The following is an 18620-nucleotide window of genomic DNA, read 5'->3' as shown; positions in this document are numbered from 1 at the left end:
CTGTTTTATATGTTGCATCGCATTCTTGATGTTTTCATTTTAAAAAAGATCAGGTTATGTTTCCTTTGCATTTAGCAAACAAGTGTTTGCACATTACAATTCTTTTAAAATTATTTTTTATCAAATATTGTACATGTATGTAATTTTACAAAACATTTCTTCGTTTTAAACCAAAGTGAGTGAAAGTTTGAAAACAAGCCACTTTATTGGGAACAACATTTCAACTCATCTGTAACAAGCCCTGAAACTATATTAATCCCTTATGATAACCCATGCTCTCGGTTAAAAATTATCTTGATGCATGCATCTTTATCTTATACTAGATGTACCTATAGTCATTTTATCTCTGATCATGAATTCCTTACTTAGTAGAATAAGTTATGACTATCACCGTATTTGGTTTTCAATTTGTTTTACAATATGTGCATTTGCAACGTTGAAAACTCTAACAACATCAATATAGTTTAAATGGTTTGTTTTAGAAAAAAAAAAGAAATGATCATTCTGATATGGTGTGCATTCAGTTTCATCTGGACAAGTTGTAAATGTTGTTTTCTACCAAAGACTTTTCATTGGTTGCCGAGGAGAGTGCAGTTCATCACTCCTTATCATGTTTTTTTTTTTTTCAAGGCATATATGAGTTCAGATATTAGAAAAATGAAAAGGTAAGTAGTGGCATTACAAACGAAAGTATTGTGTTTACAAAATATTTGTGACAAACTTTACATTTCCTTAGATATATCTCATACAGATACTAATGCAGTTACCTAGGTAGAACACCATATCGTTCTTTATGTCATATCAATAATTGTACACTAATTAAACTACAAATGAAATTTAATATTCAGAATAATTAGGTATTATCGCCTACGCGCACGAGCCTTCAGTACTATGAGATTCCAAGATATGAACAAATACTCTATCAATTCACAGACGGTTTCTCTTGCAATTACGAATTTTTCTTCAATATTAAAGATCGTCATTTCCTGAAAACCAAATTTGTGCTTGCAAGATGTCAAATTATTTTTTGCGGAGCTTCTGATGATGTGGTAATGGGAACTGAACGTAAACACCTCAGAAAAGGTCATGCAAACATCTATCCGTACCTGTTTACAAAAGTTAAGTATACTCAGAAACAAAACATACAATCATGCAAGAAAACTTTGCTCGACGTGCTCTTTAGCAATGTGCTTTATTCCAGAAAATAATATATACTTAAAACATTCTGAGTGTCAGTTAAGAATCTTGTGACCTTAGCATTTTGTTTAATATTTTGGTGTTGTTTGCTTTTTTGATTCACCAGTGTCGGTCTCTAAATCTCTAATTTAATGTATGTCATGCTTCATAAAAGCATTTTTTATAACGTAGTGAGTTTGACAGAGACTGCATCACGCAATTCGCATATTGTTACATCATGTCTGAATATTGTAACTGACTAGAAATAATTTTCAGGTTTGCTTACAACTCTTTTCGACTTTTAATACACTGTCCATAGGCGAAAGTATCCTTGTTCAGAAAATTTGAATGAAAAAGTGTGAGATACTGAGAGGAAATTTATGTTTATTAAGGAAGGTACGTCTAAGATATATTTACAATCTTGTCATTTACTTCCATTTAGCAAACTATAATCATATAACAGCACACATAATGGATTTATCATTTTGAACTCATCATAGTGCCATACAGCATTTATTTCGTATACTCTATCATGAGGTTTCATCAAAGATTTATTAAAAATCTTCTCATGCACACACATGAAATGCAAGACTAAACAAAAGAACGAATGCGCTATTTAACATGTGTACCATCTTTAAAAAAAGCTCAATTAATCAAACCCTGAAAAAATTAATAAGGAAAAAGGTAGCTACCACACATAATATATGCTTTCATACATATCTGAACAATATCTATTGACTCCAGTCCTTTCATAAAACGGTATTGCGCACTTCTTGACATCAAAGATTCATGCAATTGCTTAAATTGTACACATTAGTACAATTTTAGGAAACACAGCTCATTGGATGCCATTACCAAATATTTACTTTGAAGAATCTTAATATTCGTGTTATGTTTGTTATAACAACATTATAATCTGGATAAGTGTTAAAACAAAAACGAAAAAAATACTGAAAGCGATGGACTGAGAGCCATTCTTTGGTGGTGGAGTATTTTGTCCTTGATTCGGGGCTGGTGTATTTTGTCCTTGATTTGGTGCTGGTGTATTTTGTCCTTGATTTGGTGCTGGCGTAATTTGTCCTTGATTCGGGGCTGGTGTATTTTGTCCTTGATTCGGGGCTGGTGTATTTTGTCCTTGATGTGGGGCTGGTGTATTTTGTCCTTGAATCGGGGCTGGTGTATTTTGTCCTTGATTCGGGGCTGGTGTATTTTGTCCTTGATGTGGGGCTGGTGTATTTTGTCCTTGATGTGGGGCTGGTGTATTTTGTCCTTGATTCGGGGCTGGTGTATTTTGTCCTTGATTCTGGGTTGGTGTAGATTGTCCTTGACTCGGGGCTAATGTAGTTGCTACTGTGAATGTAGAGATCAAACAATTACGCACGGTTTCAGGATTTCTTCTTTAATATAGTTACTTTTACAAATTACTAACGCATTCTATCTTTACAGATAACATACACGCTTTTTGATGAACTGAGCACTTGGTATGTATGTATGTATGTGTGTGTGATTTGGACTTTTAACGTAGCTTTAACAATGTTTCAGTTATACCACTACGATATCAACAATGTGTCAGCTTTTAGTGATGTCGCAGTCATGTAGCATGATGTCCCACCGGGTCGCATTATCCTGACACCAGGCCGACCAGTCAAAACACTAACCTCTTAAGGGTTCGAAACCACGACGTCCCGCTTCCGAGGTGGATGTTCTAACTACTATGCCACCGGATCGGTCAAAACTGTTGAGAAGTATGTATGTATGTATATATGTATGTATGTATGTATGTATGTATGTATGTATGAACTCTTATAATTGAACAAGTTGAACTTGCTGTCTTTACCATTGTAATTAATAACAATTAGCTCTGCATTGTTTTATCATTTTAACTAGTAAGTCACATAGCGATATAAGCCAGCACACCTCTGTCTTAGTGAAAACCATTCAATTGCAGACCTAATAAATATGTCGTATACATTCATCTTTTGATCCACTTTGATCTCGTGTTTATATTGAACGGTAGGAAGAGATGAAGACATTAATTTCACTGATCATTGAACTGGCTTAGTCTGGTGCTGCATTTTTCTGGTTGGCTTTTGATCTACGGGTTAAAGTCAAATTGAATGACTATAATAATTAACTCAAAACATTCTATATTCCATTTTTACACTATTATTTTAAGGTGTGAAAGAATAATGTTGAAGTCCGACATTAAATGAATTGCCTTCTCAGTATTGAGACATTGTCTCTTGACATTTAAGAAGCGTCCAACACTTTTGATCCAATGATCATACTTGATACAGAGTAGTTGTTCTGTGAATGAACAATAACAAATCTGAAGAACCTATCCAGCCCGATTAGACGCGTCCTTTTGAAAATTGCTCTCGGGGAATGCTGCAGTCGGCAGCGTATCGAAATCGTGTTAACAAACTGACGGAGTTGACCTTTTTAACATGGAATACGGATAATACTCAAAAATTCTTTTCCAAAATTACAGGCCTCATTTAAGCGTGTTTTAAGTTCATCGTCTATGGTAAGCGCAACTTGAAACTAAGGTGTCTCGAAGTTGTACATCCATCTGTAAGCCATGTTTCTGTTAGCAATGACCGTTTGTTTGTCTACAACGAAAATCCTGAAGTTATTTACTTAGTTAAAATTGTCCATCCTTCTGTCACGTTTCTTTTGAGAATTGACTGTCGTGACATATGCTTATTACTATCGATCTTACAAATCTGCAGAGAAGCTATTGAAAATCTTTAGCATGCGTTTCAAAAGGCGAATGTTTGTAATTGCCACTCGGGGATGAAATGCTGAGATATCTTGTTCAAGAATGAGTGCCAGAAAAAGAGGTCATTAATGTCTGTGTAAGAAGAATATTTTACAATACGTTATATTGGAATGTCATTGTATTCATTACCAACAGAGTCCATTTTTATTCTGAACCTCTGATTTTGCTTTAATCTAACGTTCTTCTTCATCATCAGGTTGACAACTGGTGCCTTTAAACATGAGCCATGTAAGAAGCACGGAGAGTGCATACTTTATCTTCATCGAATCATGCTTGACTGATATTTTTGAATATCGTCAGGATTCCAAAAGCTCTTGCTTTTATATATTTTAAAGCAGCTTTGCCTCAGTGAAGCAACCAAACAGTTCACTTTCAGTTTGTAAATGCTGACAGAGGTTTTCTCGACGTCCTCGATTAAAACGTACATTTTGATAAAATCATCAATAAATCTGGACTACTTCACATCGGAATGGACTATACCACTCCTTGGAACCATTTTACATCACATTTGGTCCAGTTAAGTGTCAGTGTTTACCTTAGTCAGTGTTCCTAATCTATAAAAGTTATGTCACATAAAACATTGAATGTGGCATATCACATTAACAAATTGTACGCTATCTACCATATTTTCCGAGAATTATTAACTGCCCTGAATTCCTGACAGGATTGGATAATCAGGGTTCTGAGCTATTTAATGCGTGGTGTATATTTGTTTTTCCTTCGTAAATGAGGAAAGGCCTGGAAAATAATCTGACTGAAGGATGGTTACATTCTATTGTTTTTAGATTTGCTGCACAACGTAATTACCTATGTATATTTGCAGTGGCATGATTGCTAAGCAGAGTAAGTACTGTACATCAATTAAAATTTTGTATCTGGATGACCGTTTTTGTCCACTGGCAAAATTCGTGTACTAAATAAGAAGTACCGAACTTCTTTGCCATGAAAACATTACACAGAACACTCAACGGATTAAAACTAACTATAAATTATTTTTTATAAGTAGATAGCCACACAGATAACATGTTACAACTTCAAGTGGTGCTATTCAATTATAAATTATTGTTGATAAGGTTAGTTTGTTATTATTTTTTGTCAGAAGAGATATCCCAGTCCCACTCCCACACCGGCATATGAAATGTCCAAATTACTGTCCTGTCACGTGTCCGTCTCATTGGTTGTTTGAATCTGTATGGAAATTGATTACATATCAAAATGTGAGTGCATATAATATGCAGTCTTTAATAAGCACGCGAACAATACGGCAATATATTGGATAAAAGTCCGTTCTATGCAATATGCACAACAACCTTTTAATAATTGTTATTAGATTTTTTTACCTTGGGCAGATGAAAAGATTCCACATCTGGCCGTGAACCTTAACACTAGTCCTGAACGTACGCAGTTAAATGAAAAGATAAAATCTGTTATTTGGAGGAAGCAGTTGGAGAAAAAATTTAAACTGAATCAAACTCAGAAAATGCAAAAATACTACAAAAGAATCGCAACAGTGGTAAAGTGAATCGTATGGCTACAGTCAGAATGAGAATAAGATACATGGAGGTCGTATGATTCAAAGCTTAGATAAGACAATTTCATACCGGTGATGCAAACCAGGACAATGTAGTTTAATCCTCTCATCTGAAAGACGATTATCAAACAGGTTACTTGAAATAAATTATTATTATGGAGAGCATCAGAAAACGTCTACACCACAAAAGAAGCTTCTTTCAATTAGGTCTCAATGAGGCAATCATAACAGAAACACAGTTTTATAAGAATTCTGCAAATGACTTTATCATTAATACTCTAAACTTTCGGACGAAGATGTGGGGGAAAATTTGTTTAAGTAATATACGTTTTCGAATAATAGTAATTACTTAACACACTCAAAATATAAGCAATGATTCAAAAAGTAACTCTTAGTGAATAGTGAAACATCATGCATATATCTGATTAATATATATCATTGTATTATAATACAGAAATTAAGGTTGCCTGACACATTTGTTTATTTGGATATTGCACGTATCACTAATAATACAGAGCTAATAATACAGAGAGAAATCTAATCGAACTATCTAATCATTTGCTATTCAAGCCATTCAAACATTATAGCAGTTTTATCCCTTTCCCAACGAAGAACGTTTGGGTGACAAAAATACAAAAGAAGGAATCTATTTTGCATAAACAAATTACATCTCTTTCAATTTAATGCAATGCTCAGGGGATTGTTTGTTTGTTTCTTTCGCTTTCTTTGTTTACTCTTGTTGGCTTCTATTTCCCTCCATTGATTACTTCGAATAAATTCTAGCATGAATGTTTTTTGAGAGAAAGTATTTTTCATTCAAAATCTAATTCTAGTCTTTCCACCTTTATTCCTTTTACTATTCCACTTCTATTCTCAATATCTGGTCCCTTGTAGAATGAAGTTTCTATTTTTAAAATAGCTAATATTTATTTCATTCTCTTTAATGTTTCGTTTGAAGAGAAATGATATCATCAAATTATTCTGTTTTAGTGTTTTCCTATTTATATAATAAATGTTAATTTGACCTCGGCTTTGCTGCTTTAAATGTTTTTGATAATAAATGGAATATAGACCTCAACAAATGGTCCGTCATTAACAGTATTTCAATCGCCATGTGAGATGTGACACGAAATTATCTTTCCTGTAATTACTAAAGTCGCATGTTCATAATATTAAGCTGATACAGTTTACTCTTTCACATTTAGTTGTTGATTCAGTGCTTTGTTTTTAAATATTTATGTAAGTCAGCAATACCTTTCTTAACTTGCCAAGGTTTCATTGATAATAATCACTCAATGTTACATCCTGGAAATACCAAACTTATCAAAATTGATACATAGTTATCAGCGTTGCAAATGATTTAACTGTATGGATGTGTTATTGAGTTAGTCTGTCCTTGGAAAATGTCCCATGGTTTAAACCTTATACACATATCCAATGGCACAAAGTACACCTTTGCTTAAATGCAACTCATGCTAGAATACACTATGATTTCTGCAGATGTGAAACATTATGATTTTCAGATATTTTCATTGAATTATATACTTTATAATGCAGAATAGTTTTTAGCAAGCAGCGTTGCTAAACAAAACATTAAAAATTTCTGGAATTCAGACTAAAAATAGACTTTAAAAAAATAATAACGTGCATAGTATTATTAAAGTGTTAAAAATACACAGAATATTTGAGCATATAAATCGTGATACCGTTTTCAAATGGATCTAAAATGGAATTTTGAATATTATTGGTAATTTATTCCTTGTTATTGCTGAACAAGCATTGTTTCGATTGAAAACAATATTAAAATCCTCAAAATATACATTTCAAACATTATTTGGCAAGAAATGCAAAATGGATTATGATATTATCGTCATCAAGCTAACTGCACCTGAGAGATAACGGACGTAAATAACGTTAATATGTTATAAGCTAGTTTACAACTGTTAATTAACATTTTAATGGATATTCTTACCGACACTTATCTCATTCCAATCAACTAAACAGGAAGGATTTTAAATAACGTGATTCAGAAAATTGCAATATCAACATGTGTTTATTTATTTACATGTATCCTTATTTTGTTAATAAATTTTGCCAAATTGAATTCGCGTCTGAATGACCAAATTACAGTTGATAAGACTTGGTGCTGTTTCCATTTTAAACAAACAATTTCTCAAATTCAGTGAATTATTATCATATTAAAATCAGCGTTGTCCAGATAATAAATTCACTATTGTCCAAATAATAACATGTGTGTATATTTTTTCAATACAATTTTAAAGCAAAATATAGTTTTGAAGACGGATATTGTATGCAATGAGTGAAACAAGACGTTTCTGTACAAATATTTACATGAGTAGCAGATCAAAGATACAGTAGTTACATTCTGACAGCACGAATCAGTGCATTAGGTAAATCTATTTTACTATCATGAAAATTCTGGTCAAAACGATTTCCTAACGAGACCAGCTTCCGTCGGAAATATATGAAAAATATAGGAAAATTATTGTTATTATTAACAATAAGATGGCACAGTACATTTAGAGAAATGGAGGATTGGTGACATATATTTATGCCAACAAGAACAAATCATGTCGCGGATCAATCTCGCTCTAACTTTCTTACCCTCTCACTAGCAGTATTCTCTCTCACACACTTTCCGTTTACACACAATCACATCATACAATACAGATTCATAACCGTTATTGATCAAAATTAATGTATTGTCTTAGTTCTATGATTCATCGAGCAATGGATGGATTTCTACTGTGCCCACCTCTTTCAGACACGTATAGAAATTACAATAAAGTAAGGATTAATAAAATTAGATCTTTACCGCAGTGTATTTCACCGGTAGGAACCAATAAGTGATTGAATCTTAAATTGTATTACCCTTACGTAATTTAAAGTTATACGATTTAATGAATTGATATCTTTTTGAATTGATAACTTAAAGATCACTTCTCTCGGTGTAATTCTATCAACGGACATACATTTACGTATTGTACACACAGTTTACAAATATTAGTAATCATTTATACATTTCTGATATTATAAATTTTAAAATAGCCTCGGCCAGGTATATTTATGTATCATACTGATAATGTCTCGAAAAAGATCCTCATAATTCCCAAAGAAAATTTCGCAGACTAAACATATATAAACAAAACAATTTGAATACAAGGCATGCATACCTTTAGATTTTTCTAGATCTTTATGTGAGATGTTGCATCCAATGGGCTAAAAATAGAGAAACAATACCAATAGAACAAATTAACTGATGGTAAATGAATTTCTTTGTTCCAAGCAACGAGCAGTATAGTCATCGTTCGAATGTGCCTCTGCTATTGCAAACTGATGTTATTGCTGTACAAACTGTAAAGAAATGTCCAACGATACTGCACAAAACGGAATGCATAACATTGGAGAATTTCACTGTGTCACTTCCATTTACAAAGAGGAAAACTTTTGGACAGAAGGAAACAATTAGGTACGAATTTCGACACACTTCAAAATAGGTGGAGGAAAGCTATAATTCAAGCATAGTTGTGTCACACCACACTACCGTTTGACTCACAAAAACATAAATCCATCACTGGTTGACACTGCCAGTTCACTGTATTGTGCTTTAAGAAAACATTTCCATTCAAAATACAATACTTACAAGTCAGAATTCTTGTGGAGAAATGCATTTTACAATGCTTAAAATACAATAGGAAATACATGCAATCATGGTATTCCAGAAATTGGAGAACTCAAAACAACCTCAGAAGACATACAGAGAATTTACAGTTTATGATGAATTAGCTTTGCAGCCGATTATCCTTGTCTTCAACAGAAATCGAAACTTTTGATAATCGGCGTAATTTTATTAATAGTGTTGCAGCGATCATAAAATGAGGTTATTTCTCACTATTTTATCTAAATCTGTGAGTCATCAGATCTTTTACAGAAATATACATCTCCAATTTTATTGTTTTAATATAATACAATAACTATACCATGTAAAATGTTGGATAAATTCATAAAGTTAAAATAGAAACACTACATTTACGGAGATTTGTAGGCATAAATATTATAATATTTCAACATTACTTACCCCAAATTGTTTTCAGATATCAATATTATAACATTTTGAAAATTACTTACCCCAACACTTTTTAGACTTAACTATTATAATATTTTGAACATTACTTACCCCAAAATGCCACAGATATATAGATATATAGCGTGTGAATGAGTGAAATAATTACTTTCAGCAAAATTCTCGAAAAACGTTTGAACTTGATACACATCTATTAATCCGCTTAAATAATTGGAGTCTTAAAAGACCATGCGTGCCATTTGTGAGATAATACATTTCAAAAGTCGAATATGAAAATTAAAGAAAGAGAGAAGTTAGAATCGGTTATTTACCTTCCTTTCCAATCAAAGACTGCTGTATGGTGCACTATTAATATATCGTCGTGGCTTAAATACCTTCACATCGCCACGACGATAGGTGGCAACAAACAATCCATGTCATTTCTTGTATGGAAAAATGGGCTGGACTAACTTACATCTTAGTTGTCAATGGCCTGCTAATCAGCGTATTACATTTGGTGCAAACATAACAAACTAGATGTTTGTTGTACAACTAAAACGATTGGTCAACCTTGCATGATTAGATACAAAGTAATATTTCAATGTGACAACTCGTATCAGCAATCCGTTTTGGTCGTACTTTGCGAGTCATACATTGAAGATGAGAGCAGACGCTCAACGATCTAGAATATATTTATCCTGCTTTCCCACCAAAGTATTATTTTAAATGTCTTATATCGTACCGTAATGGACGCATCGAGAACACTATATATGAATGATATCATACACTATAATTTAAATTTGAAAGAGGCACAAAACATATCGTGAAATCAAAAGTATATAAAAACTTCGATTCGATCTAAGTGCATGGTGAAGCGTTTGGATTTATGTAGGATGATCACAACTGATTTAGAATTGTAATCCAACTCATGCAGTGGAGCTTGCTAGATTGGAACACCATCTCATGTATTCAGTCCTATATTAACTTTATGGTAATTTCTACCATTTCAACGGTCAACCAAATCGTCCAGCACCACCCAAGAATGTGATTTGAAAACTTGGAATATGATTGTGTCAAGCCTGTAGAGGTACACAACTTTTAAATTGAATCCACACACTTCCCTGGGAAGGGTAGACGTTGCTCCTGAGTCAATTTAAAACAGTTATTGAATTCAACATCAAATAATCTAGTCAAACAATCTGCATATAAAAAGTCCAATTCAGGTATGCACTTGACATCTACCCAAATGGACTCGATAGGGTTTTAGGGACAAACTGGAGCAGCACGAAGACATATGTCTGACAAGCACTCAAAATATTAAATGAAAAGCTGTGATAAATACTTCAAGCATAACAAGAGTAAATTTCTGCTATTTGAAGTAATGAATTTCACAATTGTAAAATGATTTAGCGTCTTCAATAATTTAGGTACCTTAATATAACTTAATTTGTTATTATTAGCACAGCGATTACACCTAACGTGAGCGTCGCAGAAGCAAATATTTCTTCAGAATATTTATGAAGACTAATTTTGACACTTCTCTTCCCATGTACATTTTCTTAGAAACAACATTGTGAAATACAAATACAATTCTAACTGTTGATATTTAAAACACAGGAGTATGACTCCATAATTTTGCTTTCTTTTTTATGCAGCCAATTTTGACATGCGCCATGATTTGAAAGATGAGGAAGAACAATGTTAATTAGTCCACTGTTCTCTTACCCTTGCAGGATATCCAATTTTAGTCTGATTTTTCGTTAGAACAGAAAGTGAATATGACTTACCTAATATATCAGGAACATTCCTTAAAAATTGATTATGTAGAGATAGACAATGTTACATTATTAGTGGATACTCCTTTGTTTAACTGATTCACAATAGAGAGCGCAAAGGCTCTTGCGTAATCAGACCAATCTCCTCCGAAACAATATACAACTAGACTAGCTCAAAAAGGGATGAGAGTATTATTTAATTGGCAGTAGATATAAATGATTGTTTAAAATGGTATCTACTAACTTACCGAAGATGAGGGAACAAAGCACATATGGGATGTAGGTTAAAATAGGCTGTAAGTGATACCATGCGTTATTGTCTGCTGCAAGATGGTAATGAAAAAATAAGCAAAGGCCACATTTATCCACATCAATTCTGTATTTACGATACGGGCACGAGCGCAAAGCCGCGTTTGTGCAAATAGGATGTGAAAAGGTCAGAGGAATGGTGCAGTACTAGAATGTGCTCATCAAGCTGCACGCTGGAACAGGGTAGAAGACTTTGTATTAGGGCTTCTGATGAGAACTCTTGCATGTTCTGAAGGCGGCGCAAGAATCGGCCTCTTGAGCAACCCGTTTTTGTTTGCCTAAATAGCAACTTATTACGCTTGTTACGATCTGACTCTGGTTAACTATCCTGTCGGTACACATCTCTACATGTCACCCAATCTTCCTATTGCGACGACAGTGACGTAAAAGAAGATCTCAGCTTGTTTAATATTACTAGGTCTGAACACGACATTGTCTACAGGGCTCCTACGTTCACTAACAGGGACATTATCATGCCTTATATACGCCGGTTCAGCCAGTGTTTTATTTTTCTTACCAATTACTATGATAGGGCAAAAAGCATCATTCCTGAAGAAAACTCTGCATTTTATTTTAGTGAGAGGAGTGATGGACGACTCAATTTACGCAGACGGAGATATTATCTGCTTAAAATTTGTTTTGTAAAACGTCATGACTTCATTATAATAGTATCAATCATACCACAGAGTCACCGATTGAAGTACTTTGGGGTTTGGTTTTGACATTGAAAGAGCAAATCCTCGCAGACCACGGGTTGACTTAGGTTTATATTCATTTTGATATCAGCCGATCCAGCTCTAGTATTTCTTGTTACACATCTGGGTGTTTCCCATAGATCGCACTGACGCGTGCTGCCTTTAGGAGACTTATTTAAGTTTTAAGCTCTGCTAAAGTAATCTACTGATAAAGTGATTGTAAAACCCGCAAGCTGTGCGTTGACGTTGAGACCTAATTGAATCTCCGACCACAAATAAAAACGCAAAGTTAGTTTCAGGGATTTCTTGTGTGGCGTTAGCGTTAGCCGGAACGGCGGTATTGACTTTATGTACCTGTACCACCGTTTGCACAGATCAAACGTGCTGCCTACGTTATGTCACAACAACTCCCGTTAAGATTAAACGTTAGTGTCGCAAAATTAACTGTGTATAAAACACCCAAACATTTAAAAGCCTTGCATTGAACCTCAACGAAGGGCATTGAAGGTGTATACCCGATGATGAACTTAAGTACATAACACAAGTATATGGTATCCACTGATGGACACCGTCCATGGAGACATAACGATGGTTATCGACTAAACCTAACGTGCCGGCTATTGGAATGTAGCAGTTCCCAAAGCCAAGGCTTGTTTTGTCCTGTATCCTGGTATGACGAACTTCACTGTGGCGGCATCCTAAGGGTCATCTAGGTTATGGACGCTCCTAACTGAGTTGTCCATCAACAGCGTGCCTCTAATGTTATTTCCAGCCTTTGAGGCCCTCAAAGCGACACCTGTTAGTGACAACCTTCAGTGTGGCGACATCCTGAGGGTCATTTAGTTTATGTAACAATCTGAATAAGGTGTTATCCATCGACAAAACGCCTTTACTCGAGTCGCAGGTCTTTCGACGAAGATTTCGATATATTTCACGATTGCACTCTCGCCTGACATTGTGTCAGATGCATGAGAGACGGCAACGTAGTCTGCATCTTTGTTAACTGGTTTGGTGAGCAACACAAATGTGTCAACACTCGATTTTAATAGTCGCCATCTGAGAAAACGACCAGGTCATTCGGGTGTGTACTGCTGGCGCTGATGCTCAAAGGTCTGAGGTGGATACTGGTTGCATAATTGGAGAGTTCATCCTGTATGGCGCCAGCTCCATTAGAGCTCCCAAAATATGTATACAGCCATGATGCGTGTTATTATTAGAAGATATCGTTTAATCTGAATCTCGATCTAGGGGCTTTAACTAAGTAAAAAGAAAAATCGACAACAAACTATTTAATTTATTTGAAAATATATATTTATTTCCTTTAAAAAAGTTAAAAAATTAAGAAGAGTCTGTTACAATATGGTTCGATTTCCTAATCCCTAAAAATATTTAGCCAATTCCGATAGATCTGAGGTGATCCGAATGCGTTCCAAAGCTATTATTGACAATAAAGATAATGTGCTAATGTGTCAACAGTACAGAAGAAGTCATTACTTTACATCAAAATATCCTTCATTGAATTCAAGGTAAATCCAAAAATGCCCTTGAATGTTTCACGGCACATCCAGAGATATAAACATATTCAAGTCATTAAAAAATTCACAATAATCTAGTATAAGTTATTTATGTTGAAAACAATATTCTAAGCTCTCGAATGCCAGCAAATGTTTGCAGATCAATACATATCTTCAACTCCTTACAAGCTCAATCAAACTCTAAGAACGAACGATTCCCTTATATATAGAAAGATATATTAAATTAACAACTTAATTTATAAATACGCCGTGTCTAGAGTGTGATTCCAGGTTTACAGTTAATCATCTAAATATTTCGAAATAACTGATCTTCAGCCAACAAGCTGTCCTAGATCTATCCAATAAAAACTCAAATCGGTATGACCTCTTAGCAGTACGAATGTCATCTTTGTAACATGTGATGTTTACTACATTCATCAACCCCGGAATTTATGAATGAAATAGTAATATGCATTATGCATGATTTATCATTACATTACAACCCATCCATCGGATATTGGCATTACAAAATTGGCATGTATCTTATAAACGGTATTCTTATATAAATATTATTCATGATATAGATATAATTAACATGGTTTTTGATCAAACTACTATATACGTTTAGAGGGACATCAATTAGGTTTCGTATGGTATTGTACTTATGACAAATTTGACTGCGGCTTTGAAATGTTTTCTAATATAGTGACGGTGAACATAATTGTCCACCAGCTGCTTCAGGTAGGAGTGGGTTGTCTAAGAAGACCAAGCTGAAGTGTAAATACTCTCCAAGTTGTTGGGTCATGGTCTAGAAGGATGTACTCAGCCGGCTCTTGCTGGTTGTTTAGGCACAGGTTCATATCAATAATTCCATGGTTGTTTAGAAACGTCGCGTCATGAAAGGCAATGAATACATACAGAGATCAAAGAAGAACTGATGGTCAGTTACCTGGCAGGAAAACTGTAGTCACAGCCTGAAAGGATAGGGGACAGTGTTGAAATAGTAGTCAGCGGAATTGATGTATATCGATATGGAAATGGTAGGCTTATTGTCAAGATTGCAATTTGTGGTGTTGACGGCGGCGTCTGTAGAGATCACCGTAAACTCTCGCTGGATTTCCTTGTTTATGGTGTCTATGTTCTAGACACCCCTCTGGTAGCTTTACCGTTTCCATGTAACGCAAATGTCGAATAGAAGCACAGGTAGTATTGGCTAAAATGCAGTCAAAAGACTAGGACTGGATGTCGGGCTAGCCAACGCAATCTCGAAACTTAAATAAACCTCGATGACATCAGGATTGGTATATTCTTGTATGTTGTACCGGTGGCACGAGAAGCCTTTGCCTCTCTAACTTGTCTTAAGCAGTATTTTTGCAGATGCTATGAGTCATAAATCTCTTCGTGCATCTCGGTCATTAACGTTCCAAATGTATCTTTATCCTTCATGACATCCTTTAGTAGTAGGAATATGGAGCTTACCTTATGGACTATCTCTAAGGATGTCTTCCTCAAAGTTGCAGAGAGTCGTGCCTGTTATTCCTTTCCGGCTTGCGCTCGTGCTACCTTTCACTGTACCAACGACATCGTTTACCTTTGGTACAATGAAGACCTCTGACCATATACTCCTGCATTGTCGCGCCTTTTTATTTATTCAGCTTTTAGTTGTTTTTATTTCAGTCACAGCAGCGATGACACACCTATTCTCCACAAACTGGTACTTTTGCACTATAAACTTCTGAAATCCTGTCAGAATGGTTTGTCTGTAGTCGAAGAGCCCTGACAGTGTACGGCTTATGTGGACAGCCTTGTATCTCCAAGACGGTTTCCGTCCATCGTATCTGGACTGTCTGCTTTGGTAACTGATCTAGTGTTAAACGGTTTTGAACGATTTTACAAGACTACTATTGACTATCACCTATTAAAGCCACAACAGAAAGTTACTGGTCCTCTGAAGTTAACGTCTAATTTAGAAAAGTGTTAGTTTAGTTATATTGCTTTGCCATAAACTAGGTCATCTGAGAATGTGGCTTAGTCGACCTTTCTGGTAATCGTACTTGTGCCTCATGGTATCCAACCTACATCAAAGGAGGATCCTTCTTTTTGTCCCAGGTCTCAAAATTAAGTCGGTGAATTCATCCACCAGTGCAAATTATTAATTCAGTGAGGCGATGCAGTACTGGCCATATTCATAAGTATGAACTACGTCTGTTGCTATCCACGTTTTTGAATCTAATTGGAGCATGCTTGTGTTGTTGATGCGGTACGCTGCTATGTTATATTCCTCACTGCGCATTTCGTCTACAAAAAACCTGAACTTGTACGTAACGGCAGCCTTTAGAACGCTTAGGTCTTTAAGACCTTTTTCGACAGCTTTCTCATATAATGCGAAGGATCCGTTGGCGACTATTTAGTCACAACTTACTAACTTAATGCTCTATATCTTTGTATGGAACCCTACCAACTCTGATATAGGCGTCACATTGCATTCATATTTATACCTTCTAACAATTGTTTACTTGACATTTGTGGACAACGAAAAACACGCTTTCATCGAATTCCGATGCTCATCCCTAGACTGGTGTAAAGATGTAGTTTTAGGGAATGGATCATGCGTTATTTCACTTTGTTTCAAGCTGGAAACTAACTTATTTCATTCAGTAAAATTATCATCCCACTTAAAGTTGCCCATGGGGTGGCGGATGCTTTGTCTCATTTGAAACTCCGATTGGCAGGCTCGGTATCATAGCCCAGTCTTAAAGGATAGGAATGTAATGGTATGTAATACAGCTGTGAGGCTTGCTGTCTGCATAGCCCTGAACCACTAGGCTATTAATTTTCTTGTGATGCCACATAGGATCAAAATGCCGCTACGAATATCGTTTCCACGAGCAGATACATGCCACTGACTGAGAACAACCCTGGTTTTAATCAGGTTCGTCTAAGAGGGGTTGCGCTGTAGCTGAGGCCGTATTTTGTTTTTGTGATATGCCACTCAATGAAGAAAGATGTCCTCCAGCAGCAGTAGATAGGTCTTTAGGCTGAGACAGTGATAGTCCCAGATATTTTGCTATATAAACGTCTTAAATATGTTCTTGATGCGCTTTTAACAGTCTTCAAACCGCTCCAGACTGTTCATGTATTCGTACAGGTAGTACTTCTAGTCAGAAGGACTACTACTCTTCCTTAGGTATTGCGTATATATCTTTGTCCGCCTAGGCCAGTATATCTGCCACCTAACCGAGGATTCTACTCATAAACTGAAGTCTATCGAGAAACTGCAACATAACACACCATATTTCCTTGTTGCTTGAGATCACTGAACTTTCTTGCCTAGGGTGTTCTGTCATGACTTTTGAATGTTTGCCTTTGTTTTCTTATTTGGTAAATGCGGAGATTAAAATAAATGGTTTGTGGGCCACGCTTCTGTACCTGCCGGTAATGTATCAGTGATCCCTCGCCATGTAGGACACGTATGTGGTAGTACTTTGCATCTGGGTTTCCTCTGATCGCCTTTGATCATGACCATTTTTGCAGGATATGCAGGATTCCCACTCAAGCGTGAAGGTGCCACGCAATCTTCTTTGATGGATTTAATGTTGAACACAAATGAGTTGGTTGCACAAGCACAGCCTATCGACCATGATCGGATATTATTCCAACTACAATAAACGCGCAACGATGCCATATTCAATGCCGAGTTTGCGAACTTCCACGGCTGTGATTGGAATATAGAAAGCCACATTAACTGCTGGTTTCGCTGATGATATTGCAATCAGTGAGGTAACGCTCCAATTTGTGTTTCAAACGAAACGCCGCATCGCAGCATAGTCATCGTCATTTAACTCATAAATTTATTCAGTGAGTTCGTGCATTGGCAAACGTAACATTCCTCGGTGATATAGTTGGCGAGCAACGGTTGACAAATCGGTGCGACCTCATAATTTAACGTGCGATGTTGCCCACGCGAACCGATCACACAATTATTTCCCAAAAAATCGTAAGGTCAGGAGGGTCACATATTCAACAAAAAAAAAGAAACCTTCTTCCATCTGGTTGTTGATTTTCCACTTTTTTATGTGTTTGTGTTATCCATTTAGACTGTTTTTCTTCTCTGCCAACTTTAATTGTTGGCCTATCAGCTTTTTATTTGAAATTTACTCGCTTAGAAATTCGGCTTTAACTTCTTTTAACAGTGAGGGGGCATGCATAAGTGCCCGTGTGGGTACAGAAAATTATACTGATTTCAATATAGGTATTTTGATTCGGGTAGTTCTACGGATTCAGGCATTTGTAGGAATGGTTTTACTACTCGCATGCAAAATTATTCTAGTAACATGGCTTGTTTTTCTTGTTTCTTAAATTTTTGAGTTGCCAGTTCTTTCTCTTCTGCCTGTGCAGGCGACATACTCTGTTGTATATCTGCTTCTAATGTTTCCAGAAAATCTTTTTAAAAAAATCTTCATCAGCACTGCTAACGTATTCAAACTGGGTTAGAGAAACTATTTGCACATAACAAATATAGACCCGGTCAAATGCTTGTCTTGCTCCGATTATTTCCCGCCCACTTGGTCCATAAAACATTCATATTCCCTGTTGGTTGTTTGTCCAACAATGTATCCCATTTGTTTGTTATATACTGACAAAATTATATAGGATCGACTGGCGACCGAGGACATTAAAATTTTCCAGTTTCGTTTCCTCCATTACAACGTGTGTGTATGGTGATGGTATTGAAAGTTTGTAAATTATGTCTT

At 35.6% G+C, this 18620-nt stretch overlaps 1 long non-coding RNA gene across 1 annotated transcript; it reads right to left on the bottom strand.

Moving 5' to 3' along the window:
- Nucleotides 1–229: 229 nt before the first annotated feature.
- LOC149774538 (uncharacterized) lies at nt 230–9977 on the bottom strand. The gene is made up of 4 exons (XR_016416805.1): nt 9906–9977; nt 8684–8729; nt 5560–5599; nt 230–2526 (listed from the first exon to the last, which is right to left on the bottom strand). It is a non-coding gene; the product is annotated as an uncharacterized LOC149774538 (long non-coding RNA).
- Nucleotides 9978–18620: the final 8643 nt, after the last annotated feature.

The sequence above is a fragment of the Sinohyriopsis cumingii genome, unplaced genomic scaffold, assembly GCF_028554795.1.
Source record: "Sinohyriopsis cumingii isolate HCF-2022 unplaced genomic scaffold, ASM2855479v2 utg000229l, whole genome shotgun sequence".
Classification (NCBI taxonomy): domain Eukaryota; kingdom Metazoa; phylum Mollusca; class Bivalvia; order Unionida; family Unionidae; genus Sinohyriopsis; species Sinohyriopsis cumingii.
This window is presented reverse-complemented; position numbering and strand designations above follow the sequence as displayed.